This window comes from Lissotriton vulgaris, chromosome 3_1, assembly GCF_964263255.1.
Source record: "Lissotriton vulgaris chromosome 3_1, aLisVul1.2, whole genome shotgun sequence".
Taxonomy (NCBI): domain Eukaryota; kingdom Metazoa; phylum Chordata; class Amphibia; order Caudata; family Salamandridae; genus Lissotriton; species Lissotriton vulgaris.
The window spans coordinates 335,292,977-335,312,062 of record NC_141689.1 but is presented as its reverse complement, the minus strand read 5'-3'; the positions used below and the strand labels follow the sequence as shown (position 1 = coordinate 335,312,062).

Sequence of the window (19,086 nt, the reverse complement as noted above, 5' to 3'; positions counted from 1 at the left end):
AACCCTTTATTCCACAACATACTAGTGATGTAGCCCATTATCTGTTCGTTAAAGAACAAAAATTGATTTTCCGGCTTAACTGTGTAACAAACGGGCTGAATGATGAGATCCCTTGGATTCAAATTTAACGTGTGTAATAGGATGTCTGATAACTCAGATTATGGCTATGACCGGGCCATCACATGCCTGAAGTACTCCTCACTTTATCCTGTAGTGATTATGCATCTTTCCATACAATAATTTTGGTTTTACACACAGGTCTTGCGTTCTTCTCCCATGATTAGAAGATCGCCTGTCAGTCCAGTCTTTCAACATGCAGTCCATCATCTGCGAACCATGTGTCAGATTAGAGTCACTGGTTTCACTAGTTTTTCCTTGCCCTCTGTAAAACATTTTTGCTTCTTCAAAAATGTACGTCCTTACTGGCCACATCTATTCACTGGCCACATCTATTTACACAAGTCTAATCTAGGACACTCCTTCCCTGGAATTCACTTTGAATTTTCACGGAAGATTATGTTGAGGTTTTCTAATAGGGCACCTTTCCACTAGGGCACCTATACATTAGGCTGTATCAGAACACTGGTTAGTTCTACTATATATGTGGTTTGTAGTGGTGAACTATATCGCTCCGTATACGGTTGAGCGGCGCATGTGTTTTGAATGCCCCGTGCATCATGACGCTTATGATCTTTATACATAACACACGCAAATGAGGTGGCCATAATCAACACCTCGTGTATCTTTACATAGGCCCTTGGTGCACTTTTGACATACGGTCAATTGGACTCCATTATAAATCCGGGTCCAGTTCCTTTTGCCATAATTTTACACTGAATATGCTCACAGCGATCATATCAAAGACGCGCTGACCATGGGGTATATTCACGAACCCTGCTCCGAGGCTCTTAGGCTCTGACTCCAGGGGTTCGACCAATTAGGGTAGCCGTTGTACGGCCTTGTCCAATCAGCTGCGTCTACATGTGGCCAGGCTTCATTAGTAGTCCCGTAGCTATCTGCGGCCCCTCATATTATTAGCCCCATATAATGCTATCTAGTGCAGAGATACAAGTATAGTTTTCACTGACACTCCAGCTCACAGACGTATAAATCAGGGACATACTGACAAGGGCGGCGAACACACGAATAACGTTCCGTAGTTCCGGCTCCTTGATTGTCTTAGAGTTTGACCAATCCGGACTGCCGCCGCGCGGCTGCGTCCAACCAGCTTTTTGCCTATTCGGTTGTTTACCTCTCCATATAGCGCTTACAATCGGGTTTTGTATCCCTTTTCGGCCCGACGTGAATAGCGTTTTGGAGTTCAAGCTTACTTTCCGCACAAAATCCTCTAAGGTTGATAATACAGTTTCCCTTTCTCACAAAACAACTGACGGATTTGACTTCACGATTGGCCAAGACTTTAACCAATCAGCACTGTCTGTACACGGCGGGACCCTATCAACTGTTCTATTGCTTTTAGGGCTTCGAAACTATACAAAGGGTGTGTTTCTTGCTTCGTTTTCCGTGGCATTGACAGGCTCACTCTCTGGTCCGCCTGGATGCCGTTTAAACAGCTCTCCCTGTCCGTCGAGTTACCTTCCCCTCGTCTCAGTAGGGCTTCGAGGTACCGACGGACAGGTGAGTGCTTGCTAGCTCCTGGGTCATAGTCTACAAGTACATACCTTTGATGGTTCCAGGGGAGGATAGACCTTACTAGCATTGATTCTTCTTGCTGCTTCTTCTTCTTTGTTTTGCAGCTAAACTGTTTTTCAGCTAAACAGCCTTATCTGTTTTTTAGCTCAATAGTCTGTTCTAACTTAAGTTTACTAAATCCTAATTTAAGACTACAAGAGATTCATGTTTGGGTCTGCTTGTGTATAGTTATTAGGATATGGGGAATTTACATATAGAACCCTAAAATTCTTTCACAGATTTGATAAAATGATCTAACATCAGTTTTTAGCTGGCCAGCAGACACCAATGTCCTGCTACACTATTCTTTTATAAACACTTAGTGGTAATAGAAATAGAGAGTTTCCATCAATTTTTCTGTTGGTATTTTTTCTCCCTATTTCTTATTAGAGCGGGGCCTCATTGTCCTGAGCGAGCGCCAGGCGAGGTGAGGCCATCTCCTAGCCAATGTGCGGGTGAGTGATTAATTGATTAATTAGATTATAGTAAAAGAGTCTTGGCTCTGTGGTCCTTTATGTCTGAAATCTTTAAATTAGATTTACTTGTTAATGTTCATAACACGTGTACTTTATTCTGGTATATACACTGTTTTCTTGTTTCAGGAGCAGAATAAATTTAATTACCATGACTTCATCTCCTACCAATTCACCCACAAAATACTGGTAGGTTAATGTGTTTTGGCATGGTATATAGTTTGAGTTTCACAATCACTGTTGCAGTAGTGTTCCATGAGGTCCTGAAGAAAGCCTTTCAAGGCTGAAACATGTCGACCGTTTAATCTACTTCATAATGGTAATATTTGTTTATATCCATTTTCACTCTGCTTTTAATTTTGGCACCATGGTGACCGTCTCAATAAAGGTTTTGCAGGCACCATGTTAGTCAATTTTATTTCACCACTTTCTTTATAGCACACTAGCTTTCTACACTGCAACTTTTCTTCTTTCCACAGCCCTTGAGATACTATTACCCAACTCTACATCTTTGGCGAACTACATACTAGCTGTTGTACTCACATTTTCTTCCTAAGTGAGACACCTAGTAGACACCAGGCTGGTGTTCTTCCAACCCAGATGATGAAGTTCCGCCAATGGGTGGGCTGATGGGTTCACGTCTGCTCTTTCCTCTCATTCTTACAGCCTATACCTCTATACTTTAAGTACACGGTAGACATCCGAGGCCACTATTGACCTTAGCAACCCTTGTGTGTTTTTTCCAGGAGGATGAGTGCTGCTGTTTCCCCGTTGTCGAGCAGAGTTCGGATGTCGTAGGTGGCTGCGATGAGCACGGTCTCTGTGCTGTGGTTGGCTCTGAATCCGGACTGCGAGGGGTCGAGGGAACCGTTCGTCTCGAGGAAGGCGGCAAGGTGTCTGTTGGCGATCTTCTCGATGACTTTGGCAGGAAAAGGGAGGAGCGAGATGGGGCGGAAGTTTTTGAAGTCAGTGGGGTCCGCTGTCGGTTTCTTCAGTAGGGCGCTGAGCTCGACATGCTTCCAGCTCTCCGGGTAGGTGGCAGTGTTGAAGGAGATGTTGATGACGTCCTGGAGTTGGGGTGCGATGGTGGAGTCGGCCATGTTGAAGACGTGGTGGGGGCAGGGGTCGGTTGGAGAACCGGAGTGGATGGTGTTCATTGTGCGGGCTGTGTCTTCGGTGGTCACCGTGGTCCAGGTGCGGAGGGTGGCGGTGGGGTGCGTTGGTTCGGTGGTTGGGTGCGTGGAAACTGTTGTGGATGTTGGCAATCTTGCGGTGGAAGAACGAGGCGAGGGAGTCGCAGAGATCTTGTGAAGGGGTGATGTCGTTGTTGCCGGTGCTGGGGTTGGAGAACTCCTTGACGATGCTGAAGAGTTCCTTGTTGTCGTGGGCGTTGTTGTCCAGTCGCTCCTTCAGTGATTTCTTCTTGGTGGTGCGGATGAGCTGGTGGTGCTTGCGGGTGGCGTGTTTGAGGGCGGTCATGTTGTCAGTGGTCTGGTCGAGGAGCCAGGTTTTCTCGAGGGTGCGGCAGGTCTTCTTGGAGTCCTTGAGTTCGTCGGTGAACCAGGGGGCTTTCTTGCTTCTGGGTCTGCTGGGAGGGTTCTTCAGTGGTGCGAGGTCGTCGGCGCAGGCGGTCAGCCACTGCGTGAAGTTGCGGGCTGCTTCGTTGGGGTCCGATGTGCTGGCAGGTGGGTTCTGGCTGAGGGAGGTGGTGAGCTGGTCGGCGGTGATCTTGCTCCAGCTCCTGTGAGGAACCTGTTGCGGGTGGTGGTGGGTTGTGGCTTTTCTGAAGCTGAAGTGGACGCAGCTGTGGTCGGTCCAGTGGAGTCCGGTGGAGTGGCTGAAGGTGATGTGCTTGCTGGATGAGAAGACGGGATCAAGCGTGTGGCCGGCATAGTGGGTGGGGGTGTTGACCAGTTGCTTGAGTCCGAGGTTGGCGAGGTTGTCCAGCAGGGTGACGGTGTTGCGGTCCTTGGTGTTCTCCAGGTAGAAGTTGAGGTCCCCTAGGAGGATGTAGTCGGCGGAGGGGAGGGCGTGTGGGCTGATGAAGTCCGTGATGTCTTCTCTGAATTGTGTGCGTGGTCCTGGGGGTCTGTAGATGAGGGTGCCTCTGAGGGTCGTCTTTGGGTCGGTGTGAATCTGGAAGTGGAGGTGTTCGGCGGTGGCGAAGGTGTCGTCGGCGTTGGCGTTTCGGGGCAGCCCGGCAGCAGGTGGGGTTCCGGCCGGCATTGAGTGCGTTGAGGGCCGTGGAGTCGTAGGTCTGTCGGGTCGTCTTGCAGCATTGGGGACCAGGGGTCCTGGCACTGGGCGCGGTCCAGGCACGGACTGGCGCAGACGGGCTTGCCTTTGGCGCACCTTTGGCGCACAATCGGTGCGCCCGCTGCACGTGACCGCTACGCGTTCGCGCGGTCGCCATTTATGGACAAGTGGGAGGGAGGAGCAGCTGTGAGGCGGGAGCGGGGAGGACACACAACAAAAGGGGGCGTGGCCGCGTGAACGGCGGCGGGGAGCGGAGTGGGCAAGGCACAGGGGGACGACAATAAAATTAATACAAAGGCAATAATAACGCACACAGGCACAGGGGGACAACAGCAAAGATAAAACAGAAGGCAATGAAAAAAACAGCAGAACCACAATAAATTACGAAAGCACGACGGAGGGGCAGGGGGCAGCGAGGCAGGCAGCTAGGGCGGCAAAACAGCACAACGAGGCTGCGAGCAGCAGGGAGGGGCGAGGGGCACTCACACAGCTGGTGGCCGTGCGGCGCGGGGGTGTCCTGAGAACAGGTTACACTCACCTGCGCCGCGCTGTCGCCATTTATGGACAAGTGGGAGGAAGGAACAGCTGGGAGGCGGGAGCGGGGAGGACACAAACAAAAGGGGGCGTGGCCGCGTGAACAGCGGCGGGAAGCGGTGAGCGGGGTGGGCAAGGCACAGGGGGACGACAATAAAATTAATACAAAGGCAATAATTACGCACACAGGCACAGGGGGACAACAGCAATGATAAAACAGAAGGCAATGAAAAAAACAGCAGAACCACAATAAATGGCTAGAACGTGTGTCAAATTGCGTAATTCGGTAATGCTAGGGTATTTCTCTAGTAAGGCACCTCTGTGGGACTCACCTGGGTGCCCGGGTTGGCTTGAGGACATTCTTGCTTTGCCCTTGAGAGAGGCAGCTGTGGAGGTTTGGGGTGACCTGTTAGTAGAGGGGGTTCTTGTATCTTGGGAATCTCTTAGAGATAGAGTCGGTTCAAACCTTTCTAGGTTTAAATACCTTCAGATGGCCAGCTGGGCTCAGTCACAGTCTACCACTAAGGGCAGATTCCCAGTAGGGGGAGGTAACCACCTTGAGCTCCAACTTCTTAATAAAATCCCGGCTAAAAAGGAAATCTCTTTTTGGTACCATGCAATTCTAGAGGAGATTGATGGTGAATTTCAACTGGCCGATAAGCTTTGGGGGAGCTCCTTTTTGGATCAGGATGTGGGATACCTCTGGCTTAATTCCTTGAAGTTTCTGTGGGAAATTGTCAAACCAGCATTGCTTCGAAGGAATCAGCTCTACACCCTGCACAGGGCCTATTATTCACCACAGAGGCTCTCAAAATTCTCAAAGGAATCATCGGTATCTTGTATGAAGTGTGGGGCAATAGCCGCCTCTAATCTTCATATGTTTTTTGAATCCCCATCTTTGTCTCCTTTTTGGGACTCCATAAGCAGTCTTTTGTCAACTTCTCTCGGCCTCCCCATCTTAAATCCCGCACTTGCAATTTTTGGTGTGATGGAGGGTGTCATGGGTCCTGCTAAACATCTTCTTTTTTATACCATCCTCTTGGCCAGAAGAGAAATCTGTAAGATTTCTCTGACCAGACTGCTCATGAGTGAGGAGGAGTCACGTTAGCAAGCAGTTTGTAGCACCGGGAGGGGCAGGAGTTGGAGCGGACCGCTGCAGCAGTAACGCAGAGAAAGAACGTAGCGTTACGCGGAAAAAACACGGAATAGGGCGAGGACCCGACCCGGGCCAAACCAGGGTTGAGCTACCGGGGGTCGAGCGATCGAGTGGCTGAGCGAAGGAGCGGAGTAGGAAGCGGAGGCGGAGTCGCGCAGGACGGGGTCGAGCAGCTGAGCAGGTTGGTGCGGCTTCCCTGCTTCCCTGCTTTCTTCGTCTCTCCCCCAGCATCTGTACCACTACCACCATCTTCCCTACCCGCAGCCTCTCTGCAGCCCGCAATCCCGGAATCCCACTTACTCTCCCTTACTCTCCCCACCCCCGCACCGGAAGTAGTAGGTTACCGGGGGAGCCACAGAGGAGTGAGAGAAACTCCAGTGAAGCAGCGAAAACAGTGAAAATCGCGATACCGTTGTGATATCTCTGTGCAAGTCCCTTCGTGAGGCGCTGCGGACAACGCGGTACTAAGGAGCAGCCCCGTACTCTGAACTCTGAAAACAGGGGCGAAAGGACTCTCAAGACTCGAGACTCCGCAGAGCACCCGTGACGGAAAATCAGCCACATCAGCAACCTGCAACTGGCACTAGTAACCAGTAATCCGCACCAGTAAACCGCGTAGCAGCGACCGCCCATAACCGGACCACCACTAGGGGAGGCCAGTGCAGCCCTTGCCATCCCTCTGCCGCGGGGTTCCTTGGAGCAGCATCGGGGGGCCCAGTGCCCACAGCTAAGCCATAATCAAGGCAAGACTCTTCAGAACCTTACAGAACTGACTCTGGGCTGCCATGTTTGACCAGAGAATTTGCGAGCGCGTCTGCCGTTAGAGGCAGCTGCGGAGTAAGAGCCCGGGGGTGGTGGTCTAGGCTGGTGTGACTAGGTCCGACTTCACCAGTGGCCCCCCTGCGTGCCCCGCTCGCTCCCGCTAGCCCTTCAGTGGCTCTCCAACAGAAGGGCGCAGACGCCGGGGGAAACGCCAGATTTATTCCAAACTGAGGGCACTAACTACATTTCAATTTATTACAACTATCCCGACACTAGGGGGCTTGGAAAATCTCGTGGAAGAAAGGAAAGTGACCGGTCAGAGGATCTGGACAGTAAGCACCCTGCAATCTGTGCTGCCTAAAATTGAATGCCCCTGTCACATATGTCATGCATGTAGTTCACATTCAATCCGCATAAAAGCAAAACATAGAAACATAGAAACACTGTACTCTGAGTAGGGTAGAGCCGTCATACTGCCACATACCACAACGCCACTATGTTGCCCTTCCCAGACGGCAGCTGATCCAACCTTCTGTGAGCCGTGTCCAAGCCATGTCCAAGCCGCCCCACTCCACCTCATACCGCACCCCAGCTTGAAGTTGTCAGCGGTGGTGGTGGTGGTTCTTATTAAGTAAGCTGGTAAGAATGAGATCTGGGAAAGTGCGGCAGGAGATAAGCGACGAGACACAAAAAAACGAAGAAGATAAAGATCAGGGCACCCAAAAGAAGAAGAAGGCCGTACAACAAAGAGAGAGACTAGTATCTGCATATGAACTGTCAACAACTAGTCCAAAAAAATCATTGGGATTGGAATTCTTTTTTTCCTGAAGGACCCCATGGCGGCCATTTATGGCCAAACGCAAGAACAAGTCCACTTACCAAGTCCAATCATACCAGCAACAAGGATAAATAAGATTGAACAGCTTCAACTAATGAGTAAAAGGAGGAAAAAGAAGTACAGAAAATCTATACTGAGAATGATCCTCCAAATAAACCAACAAACCAGTTACACATTTCTCAGACTACAGCCAAGTCAAAAAGCAATTCTGACGATTGTAAGTCAGTCGTGGTATCAGCTCAAATACACAAGAACAATTCCCAAGTTCATGAAAAAGAAGTGGAAAATACGAGCATGGATAAGGACAAGGACAATCCACCTATAAAGGAAGAAAAATGATGGTTGAGCATATTGCCATACAAGAGGACACGTGGCCAACCTCCTTTTCCCTACCCGACGACATAAGTATGGACAGACAAATTGAAATAGAAAATCTCACTCAATCCCAATTGGAAGAAAATCCCAAGACCAAACAAGGTCTGCAAGCTAGACATAGACCAGTACAAGATCAGGAAAAGGGACTTGGTGGTAAAGAAAGGTTGGAATCTACACCATTATATTCAGATAAAAACCCCGACAAACGTGATGAGATCCATGAAAAAACCAAATGATGGCCAAAAAAACTAAACCTGACGTCCCCAATCACGATCTCCTCTATGAGCAGGTCAGAAAAAGTGTCAGACATCCTGGAAATACCGGCCAAGGTCCCATGGAGTGAAACACTATTAAATACCTTGGATCAGGCTATTAAGGCCCTGAATTTCCAGTTTGATAAAATGGATGTTCAGATCGATCTAATAAACCTTATTGCTGGTCACATTTCAGGTATAAACACCAGATAGGACCATATGGCAACACTGTTACCGAGGAGGGTAGATATGGTACAGCACACATATCTCTTCCAGCCAAGCTGCGTATGTGGTAAATTGGTGGACAAATTGTCAAACCTACCGGACATACTAAAAGATATCCTAAGGGCAGTTCAGTCATCAGTAGTAAAAAAAAAATAACATGAGCCCTAGAGGGATAAACGAAATCGAAGAGGAAAACGGGATCCAAACGAAGTCAAAGAACTTTACCAAAACAACAACCTTGAACGAGAGACAACAAAGATAAACGAGGAACATTTAGATCGTAATACTCGTCAAATTGATGACACACAAAGTGCAACAGACAATATAAAAACAAAGTTAACAAAAAGACAAAGAAAACGCGCTAGGTAGGGGAGGAACCAGCTCATGGACCCACCTCCGATAAATGTTCACACGTACCCCATCTTCCACCATATCACCTCAAGGAAAGAGAAATTACCTACTGAAGCAAACGTTTCAAAGTAAATAGACAAGGGCGCCAGATCAATCAACCCAGTCAGGTACAGAGACTGGATGCAGTTCGATTTAGGAATCATCGACCTGCCACATGTCCGCACAGCTAAATCACACACAAGGAAGTAAAAATTTGGTTACTCAAAAACATAAAATTACACAATTACAAGACAAAGATTGGACCAAAGTGGAAGGTGAAGAAAGGCGATTAGGTCAAGAGGACTATGGAAATCGGGTAGATATGATACAGCGGATAGACGAAACCCCAACATGTGAAGTAAAAAAAAGCGAAGCGAGATATGTGGACCCAAAACTCCCCGAAGAACGAGGAAACACAACAAAAAGTAAGCGACAAAATTATCCAAGGGCAACCCATAAAAATAGTCAACAAAGATGGAAAAACAAGAACACCTATAATAATAAAATCAAATGGTCACGGACGAACCTGCAACCTTCATCAAATAGACCAATATATACTGCATACACAGATACCCAAATACACAAAGAATGACAAAGGCAAAGATATAAAAAACAAAGAGAATAAGTTGAATACATGCAGGACCATTGTACCCATCTCTCAGCCATATAGAACAGCTGATGCAACTGGAGAAAGAACAAAAAACATTCAGGGGCTAGGTAGAATAATGAATGTAAAGGGAGAAATAATAGAAATTACACAACGGCAGGTTGAAAAAGAGAATAAATTGGTAACCCAATCATAAGGAGAAACTACTGAGAAATTGTCATTTGTACCGGAATACCAGACAACTGGTGGACAAGACTTTTTGAACAGAGGAAACATAATGCGGCTTTTGAAAGAAATTCCAGAATTAGACGATATATCATCGCAAGATCTTCTGTCAGTAGAATTTAAAAGCAATAAAAACAACCCAGAGGTAGAGGAATCCTTACCTACCTGGTTGTCCAAGGACATAGTAGATAGAATATTCGCTATGAATACATCCTTTAAAGAATGGGGCTGAGGCGTCATCAACGGAAAAAATATCCATTTCCCCTTTTAAAAAACATCAAAACAGGAAAGACGGAATGGAAGAGGGAAATACCCAGAAATCATGCCTAAAGTGTGCATGTTCAGTAACTCCACAAAAAACATCACAAAGTATAAGGAGACAGGTAATATCAGAGGAACAAGAATGTATGCTGGAAAAGAGCACTGACTGGTCTTGGGTTGCAAAGGTATTGAATAATAAGAGTTCCTAGCTAGCCTAAAGAGAAGAACGAGAACAATAAATTACAGCTACGGATAACATTTTGCAACCAAAAAGAATCGGGAAGAAAACCTAAAATGTAAGGACCAAATAATCGCTTTGAACTTACATACGATCAGCATTTGTTCTTGGAACTTCCATGGCTTCAACAGTATAGGGCAAGATCACGAAACCGCAAATTTCTTGGAACAACATGACCTAATACTATTACAAGAAACCTGGAATTTGAGCCAAGTATCCATCCCCGGTTACATAGAGTTTCATGTTCTAGCTGAAAAATTCTCAAAATTTGGGCACCCGAGAGGAGGCTTAACAACATACATCACCCAGCAGGCAGATGGCAAGTGGAAGAAGTAGATACTGGGGTAATTTGGTTGCAGGCAATAAAACTCACAGTGAAGCCCGATTCAAATCTACACATTCAAAACCTATTAGTACTCAATGTCGATATACACCCGGAAAAGAAACAGAAAAAGGAAAAACTGATAACATTAATGACTTTGATCCGGGCTCTACAAAGCTCACACAAATTATATTCCATGATCATCTCAGGAGACTTTAATAGTAATTAAAAAAAATATAATAAAATAACTCAAGATTTCGGAGACTTGGGCCTTTCAATTTTGAGTGGCAACGAAAAGGGGGACGTAGTTACACCAATAACCTTCTTAAGCGGCAATCGGAAATCATTAATAGATTTCACAATAATGAGCAATAACCTGATGCCGATGGTAAGCACGTTTTCGGTGGGGCAACACACAGAAAGTGATAATTTCCCACTAATTACCAAAATCAAAATCTTGGCCAACAAAATCCAAAAAGTAAATACCGTTATTCAACATACTGAAAAATTCAACCTACTGAAATTGAAATGGGGTGGAAAGGATATAAAACCAACAATGAACAATTTCAAAAAAGAATTGCTCAAACTCACATTAAAAGAAAAAGAAAACCCTATAAAAACATGGGAACATCTATGTGATGTCTTAACCAGAAATCCCCCAACTCCGAAATTGAATAACGTAAGACCCAATACCGGGAAAAAGGCATGGTACAACATCACCCTTCGGGAGGAAAATTGGAAAATCACACGTGAAGTCCGTAAGCAGGTAATAACGATGAAAAACGGAAAGAAACCGGATAAGGCAAAATTAAAGGCCATGCGAAAAAAATACAGGATTTTGCTGAGTAATGCAAAAAAAATCATACCAAGAAGAAATCTGGACAGAACTACTAATCGCTGGTAAATACAAAAATGGCCGGACATTCTGGGGTATCATTAACAAACTGACAAAGGGAAACCTTCTAAGACAAGAGGCAGGAATTGGAGAAAATAAGTGGATCCAGTTTGTCAAAAATATGTTTATTGACAGGGAGGACGGACAAAAATGGCATTGCAAAAAAGAGTGCGAAATATGCGCTAGAAACTGGGAGCATGCGAAAAATATTTTAGGAACACAAGAAATTCCGGTAAAAGATATGAGGAAGTCATCGCATGATAATGAAAATTGGACCAAAGATAACATCGGTAATAGGCCAACCATACCTCCCAAAAAATCAGAAGATTCAGTACTAGGCCCAGACACCCTTGTAGCAGTTGAACAGCTACAAGGAATAATAAAACGCCTGAAAACAGAGGGCGCAGCAGGTCCCAATGGGCTCCCAAACACCATTTTTAAACATTCTCCTGAGTTCTGGGCAGAATACTTAACACCACTTTTTAACTCAATCTACAACCAGAATAAAATTCCCAAGTCTTGGAATGGGAGTATAATACACCTTATTTTCAAGCAAGGCGATCATAACAAGCCGGGAAACTATAGGCGGATATCGCTGATGGACGTGGAGGCGAAACTATACGGTTCTTGTTTATTGCTACACCTCCAAGACTGGATGGGGAGTACAAACATAATACCCTTGTTCCAAACGGGTTTCCGGCCAAGGACGGGCACACTGACAAACCTAACAACCCTGGCTCTCCTGAAGGAAAAAGCAGAAACAAAGAAGATCAGATTGTTTGCATGTTTTATAGACCTACGAGCTGCTTTTGACAGGGTGAACCAAAATAGATTATGGGAAAAATTAAGATCATGGGGAATACCGAAGAACCTACTGGGGGCAATAATAAGCCAGCATAGTGAAACATGGGCAAGAGTTAAATTGGTAGACGGTAGCAGTATTACGGACGAAATTAGCACGAAACAGGGTTTAAAACAAGGCTGCGTCCTGGCCCCCAGCTTATTCAATCTTTACATGGCGGACTTTGTCAGACACATGCAGGTGGGGGAAGGACATCCACCATACTTGGCAAAAACCCCAATTCCCTTCCTGCAGTATGCTGACAACATTGTTGTTCTGAGTAAAACCCCAATAGGACTCCAAAGAATGATTAACAACCTGATAACCTACTTGAAGCACAAAAGTTTGGAACTAAATACAGAGAAAACCAAAGTGGTTCGCCTAGTAGACCCGAAAAAATCGACATTTAAATGGTACGCAAATAGTACCCTAATAAAGGAGGAAGTATCCTACAAGTACATAGGTCAAAAACTGGGGCGAGGCCTAGCTAACAAGGAACATAAAATAGATCTAAAGGCAAAATCACATTCCCTGATATATGCATTTCGGCAATTACAGAACAAATGAAGTTGCCCAAATTATACACACCTGCTTAAAGTGATGAAATCGCAAACCATACCCACTTTGTCATATGAATTAGTCACCTGGTGTGGCAAAGAGGCAGGGTTGTTAAACAGCCTACAAACAAAGACAGACAAGGCGGCTTTAAACCTCCCAAAATCAGCCTCACCTGCGAAGGTTCTCCTAGAACTTGGCCTGCTGAATCAGAAGTTTCGCAGCATGGGTACTTTTGTGAAATTTTGTCATAAAGTACGTTTGTCAGAGGAAGGCTCACTGGATAGCCTGTGTTGGGAAGAAATCGAAATCCAGCAGAAACAGCATACGCCACACAGTTGGGGAGATTTCTTGACCCAATCCTTGAGTTGCATAGGCATCCAATCGACATGGGATTCGATGTCAGATAGAACCAGCTTCGACAAAATAACAAATAATGCTGTCAAATGGAAATCCTATTTGGAAGACAAATCAATAATTTCGAAGCAACGACATGGGTGGACAGTGATAAATTCATACTCCGGGATAAAGCCTCAGCCTTATTTAGAAAGTCACTTTAATATGACACTAAAACACGGATATATAGAACATCAGCTGGGCTTACAGCTTTCAAAAGACTTGTTACCATCCTGGAAAGGTAGTTACACTGACCTCAATGTTGCCTATATGGTTATCAAAATGAAACATTAACCCAACTGCTATGTGTTTGCCCAGCTCTTATGGACTTAAGGAGACAGCTTTTAAAAAATATTTTTAATCAATTGAACATTCGAACATGCAGGCAAGCTATAATTCGATGGTTGGATGGATCGTCCCCCAGGTTGGCCTGTAAGGGGGTTAAATACTTGAGGAAAGTACAATCTCTCCTACGACAAGCAGAAATTGGGGAGACGAGAGAAGTTGAAAACGCTAAATCCAACACTTGATAGACAAAGATAGTATTTATTAAAAAGCGCAGGAAATGCACACTTGAGAAGATCGGCCAAGCAAGAAGAACTCAACCGAAATTAAATAAGTGAGAACTTAATCATTTTATGGACTATTCAATTTAATATGACAAAACTCATGCACATTTTTTATTGAATGATTTTCTAATGTATTTGTAATAATTTTTAATAATTGGAAACAATAAATCTTGACTTGACTGTAAGAAATGGAAGGACGCTATCCCACCCTCTTTTTTGGACTGGCGGGCAACAGTATTGCAGGTTTCCAGACTAAACCTAATGAGATCGGGCAACCAAAACAAACAAGCCTTCTGGTTTCTTTTGAAGTGGGGCCAACAGTGAGAGTTTGGATGGGCCCCCGCCCCCCCCCTGTCCAATGATTAGGCTGCCCTTTCCTTCTTTTCCTTTCTAGGCATATCTAGATATATCAGGTTGCGCCCTGATCACTGGGATACATGCCTAATATGGTGGCTCGCCTATGGTCTTTGGATAAAGGTCTTGGAGGTTTTGACATCACTGATAGGCGAACACTATCTAACCAATAGCCCACCCATCCAGTGTACTGAGGCAGTGTGTCACTCTCTCCAGACTTTGACGGAACGACCAGGGTGGAAAATGAGGACAAAAAAAATAAAGGATTCGTAAGAATAATGGTATAGGTCCTAATTGGTTAAAATAATAATAAAATTCTGATTAAGCGTAGGTTTACCTGTTCAAAGTGTCTATGTTTTATATGGGCCCAGGTGAGTATGGTAAAACGAGCAGGTGAGCCTGCGGTCTATCAGTATTCTTTTGGTAGCAGTATGATGGTTAGGGTTTAGTTAAGATAGGTAGTTAGTCGTGTATTGATCAGATGATTGTATTTGATTAATGTATTATCCAAAACCCGTTTGTATTGTTCTATGTTTGTTTTGGAATCCCTGGGGGCAGTATAGCGGGTGATAAATGGAAGCCACACTGCAGTGAGGTCACTTGCCTAAGGAAGTAAGTGCATGGTAAAACTGGAAGCACTGATTAGGGATTTTTGGTATAAATGAGTGAATAAATGATAGCAAAGGATTTCGCTGGTGAAACTTTGGCCTTATATCACCTAGAAAGGGTAAGCCCGAGAGAGTAACAGGTTCTCTAATGTTTGTATGAAGAGTAGGCGGAAGGGATCTACTCGCTGTGTATGAAGAGTAGGCTGAAGGGATTCACTCGCAGTGAGAGAAATTATTCTTTCCTTTGAATTTAGTCACTTAGGCACAGTGACAAATGTTTTTACATTGTTAAATAATGAATATTGCATTTAAAAGTGAAAAGAAATAAGTTTATGTATTACCTTGCAAAGGAGGGAGTCAGTTGCGGAGCTGCTCTGATGTTACCAAGAGCTGCGCTGGTATTGGTTGAGACAGCGGGTGTATAGCTGAGGTAATAATTGTAAATGAGGGGTGAGTGCAGGAGCGTGGGAACTTGTCTCACGAGAAAAGCCGCGCAACTATTGGTCAAAAATTATTTGGATTCTAATTGCTGATTGGTTCTTGAAAATAAGAAACGCACTGGTATTGGTGAAGTATTTAGTAAACAATTGAGTGTAGCTGCATATTAAAATCCTCAGTATATGTGGCATTTAGATCCAACAGTTATGTTATGTTATGTTATATAGGATTTTATAGCGCGCTCAATTCCTACTGGAGTATCCTGGAGCACAGGGGCGATGCAGCAGGGCAGAGGCTACAGGAAAAAAGACAAAGAATTAAGATGACATTTTAAACAGGTGAGGCTTACGCGCTTTTTTAAAGAGCGAATAGTTCTGATTAGCGCAAAGGGCCAAAGGTAGAGAGTTCCAGGCCACAGCTGCTTTAACAGCAATGGATTGTCCACCAAAACGAGAATGTTTGAATAGTGGAACCGCCAACCGATCATGAATGGCTCTGTGGGCGAAAGTCAGGGTCTTAAAGATAATCCTTTGAAACACCGGAAGCCAGTGCAGACTACGCAAATGGAGACGAACACTAGTCCTCCTTGAGATGTTAAAAAGGAGTCTGGCAGTCGCATTTTGGATTATCTGAAGACGGTTAGTCAGATATGCCGTGGAGCCACTAAACAGGGCATTGGCATAGTCAATGCGAGAGAGAATAAGCGCTCTCGCCACTGTTTCTCTCGCCGTTCTAGGTAGAAGAGGAAAACATTTCCGAAGAGCCACAAGGGCGCCAAAGCACCCGCAGGTAAGTTTTTTAATGTGGGCCTCAAATTTTAAGTCTTCCCCAAACCACAACCCGAGATTTTTTGCCGGGTTACCCACGGAGCTAGGGAAGGGAGAGTCCATGGGCCACAGGGATTCTCTAAAATGTGAAGGAAACTGCCCATACAGTAAGATTTTGGTTTTATCTTCATTGCACTTTAACTGGGCAGAAGCCAACCAAGTAAAAACTGAGGAGAGACAAGTCTGGGCAGAGGCAACATCCAAATCCATAGCAGGCCAGGTGAACAACAGCTGTGTGTCATCGGCATAAGCTATTATTTTGCCCCCCAGCTGTTCAGCCTAGACAATCATAGGTGTCACATATATGTTAAACAATAACGGACTTAAAGTTGACCCTTGGGGCACCCCGGTTAGCCGATGACGCAAAAGGGGGCAACCAGACCTGCTGAGTCCGGAGAGAAAGAAAAGAAGTTAGCCACTCTAGAGCCAGACTAGTGATGCCAATGGCTGATAGACGAGAAAGAAGAAGCTGATGGGGAACCGTGTCGAACGCTGCAGAGACGTCCAATAATATTAGAGCCGTTCTGCCGCCTGCGTCCAAACAGTCCCTAATGGCCTCTGAAATTTCCACCAATGCCGATTCAGTGCTGTGAGCAGCACGGAATCCGGACTGAGCCGGGTGAAGGGCATTAGATGTTTCCACAAAAGTATTCAAATGGCGGAAAGCAATCTTTTCACAAACCTTGGCCAACACTGGCAATAACGAAATTGGCCGGTAGTTGGCTGGAACTTCCGGATCTAAACCCGCTTTCTTCAACAGTGGCAGGAGTTTGGCCTGCTTTCAGCATTCCAGAACTGTCGCAGACCTAAAGGAAAGGTTCACAATTTCGGTGACCTCATAACATACCACCTCGGCCACCCAGCCGAGAACACGTGTGGGACAGGGGTCAGTAAGTGATTCTGAATTCAAGGATTTTAAAACTGCTAAGATGTCAGTTTCTGAAGGTGGAACAAATTCCTCAAAGGTGTAGGCCTTAGAAGAAGGAAGCGAGGAATGAACAGGAGCTGAGAGGCTCTGACTAAGACAGGTGGTCCGCAAACTAGCCTGAATCCCTGCTATTTGGTTTTCAAAGAATGACGACAAGTTCCCACACCAGCGCGAAGAAGATGGCACTTCTGGTTGCTCGGCGCAAGGGGCAAGAAAGCTGTTGACAATAGCAAAAATGTCCCTACTGTTAATATTGGCCTTAGAGATCCTACCCACGAAGTATTCGCTCTTAGCCATCCTGATGCTAGCATAGTACTCCCTCTGAACAGAACGTATTAACACCTTAGCGGCAGGGCAGTAGGCAAGCCACCAGCGTTTTTCTATTCTTTTACAACCTAGTTTAAGCTCTCTTAAGGCCGGCGAAAACCAGGGCTTAGAGGGGGTGGAGCGCATTTTAGATCTAGTACTCCCTTTGGAGGAGGACTCCGCCCCGAGCAAATCCAGGTGTTAAAGGTCTGCACAGCAATTGTCAATTCCTGGCCTAACATAGGACGACCCATACAAAGGGCATTGGAGAGGGCAGACAAGTTGATCTTCTTGGGACAGGTAGTAAACTTATATTTGGAGGGGGGTTTTCTAAGGACCAGGAAAACCTGATCAGCCTATGATCCGACCAAGTAAGAATTTCAGGGTCAGATACCGATAAAGAAAAATTGGAACACACCACATCCAGGGTATGACCCCCGGCGTGTGTGGGCATTGTGACCCATTGAGTTAATTGGGCCAGGCCAAGCGAATCCAACAGATATTTGGAGTCTGATGACTTGCCCACCTCCGTATGGATGTTAAAGTCACCCAAGAGAAGGAATCTGGAAAACCTCAAGGCACGGGGCACAATGACATCGACCAGCGCTTTAAGGACAGGTCCAGCGGGACCCGGGGGACGGTATACCAGTGTGCCTCCCAACGTAAAATGCGGTGAGAGGGTGAGAGAGAAGTGAAGGACTTAGACCCGATAGGAGGTACTTAGATTTTGCACAAGAGCAATTCATAAGAGGAAGACCTCATATCATGTACGGAGGAGAGAGAAAAATGTCGCTTTATAAGAAAATTAAAAATTTCTTTAAGAAAGATAAAACGATTAAAACTAGAGAAGGGATTATTATTTCACTACCAAATACGCCCACATCATACATGATGGTAGAAAGGGGCTACCACACTTGTGTGTGGTTAGAGAACTGGACGGAGTACACAAAAGATGATGGTGCTTTGGCATTTCCAGAACATGGTACCTTTAATGGTAGAATTTTGTACAATTTGAGAACACACATGAATGAACTAGATCCCAGACCTAGATTAACTCAGTACGAAGCATTATAAGAATGGGAATCTGAGGCTTTTGAGCGAGGTAGACCTAGAAGCGACAGAAATTGGAGTACATTTTATCCCAGATTTCCTAAAGAGACAAGAAATAAACAAATGAAGACAGTCTATGTTAGTAGAAGGATTATATCCTGTACTGACTTTAGAGGAACCATCAGGAAGTAAGTGCCCAGAGAAAACGAGAAATGTAATGACTAGTGGTGAATCAGATGATTACTACTCGGAGGATCTGTTAATGAAAAGTCCGCCACCTTACCATGAAGAAGCAAATAGAGTTAACCCTAGCGTCCCATTTTTAAAACCACCTTTGGTTCCGCAAGTAGCGCATGAAACTTCGTTAGAAAAAGTTCTACAAGAGAGGGAACGAGAAGCCATAAATAAATAGAGAAGTGAATTAATTCACAACATTTTACAGTTGAATACGAGTCCTGAAGTTTTGACCATTCCGGTAACCATAGGCCCCGTTGTTCCATTATATGGAGCAAAGCAGTCCTGTTCTAAACCTCCCGTTCTGACTACACCTGTAGTGCAATCTAGAAAAGAACCCTTGATAGTTGATGATCAAGCAAGTGAATGCGAGTCAGTGATTTCCCTGATGGATTTACCTACAAGGGAACCAGTGGGTGACTCGATCAGGAAAAACACTTCCGGAAGCTCTAGAGAGGTACCGATGGAAACATCCTC

General features: G+C 45.3%; 1 pseudogene; it reads right to left on the bottom strand.

The window, feature by feature from the left end:
* The window catches only part of LOC147726417 (forkhead box protein F2-like), a 98,553-nt pseudogene extending 91,126 nt beyond the window's left edge, over positions 1 to 7,427 (bottom strand).
* Positions 7,428 to 19,086: the final 11,659 nt, after the last annotated feature.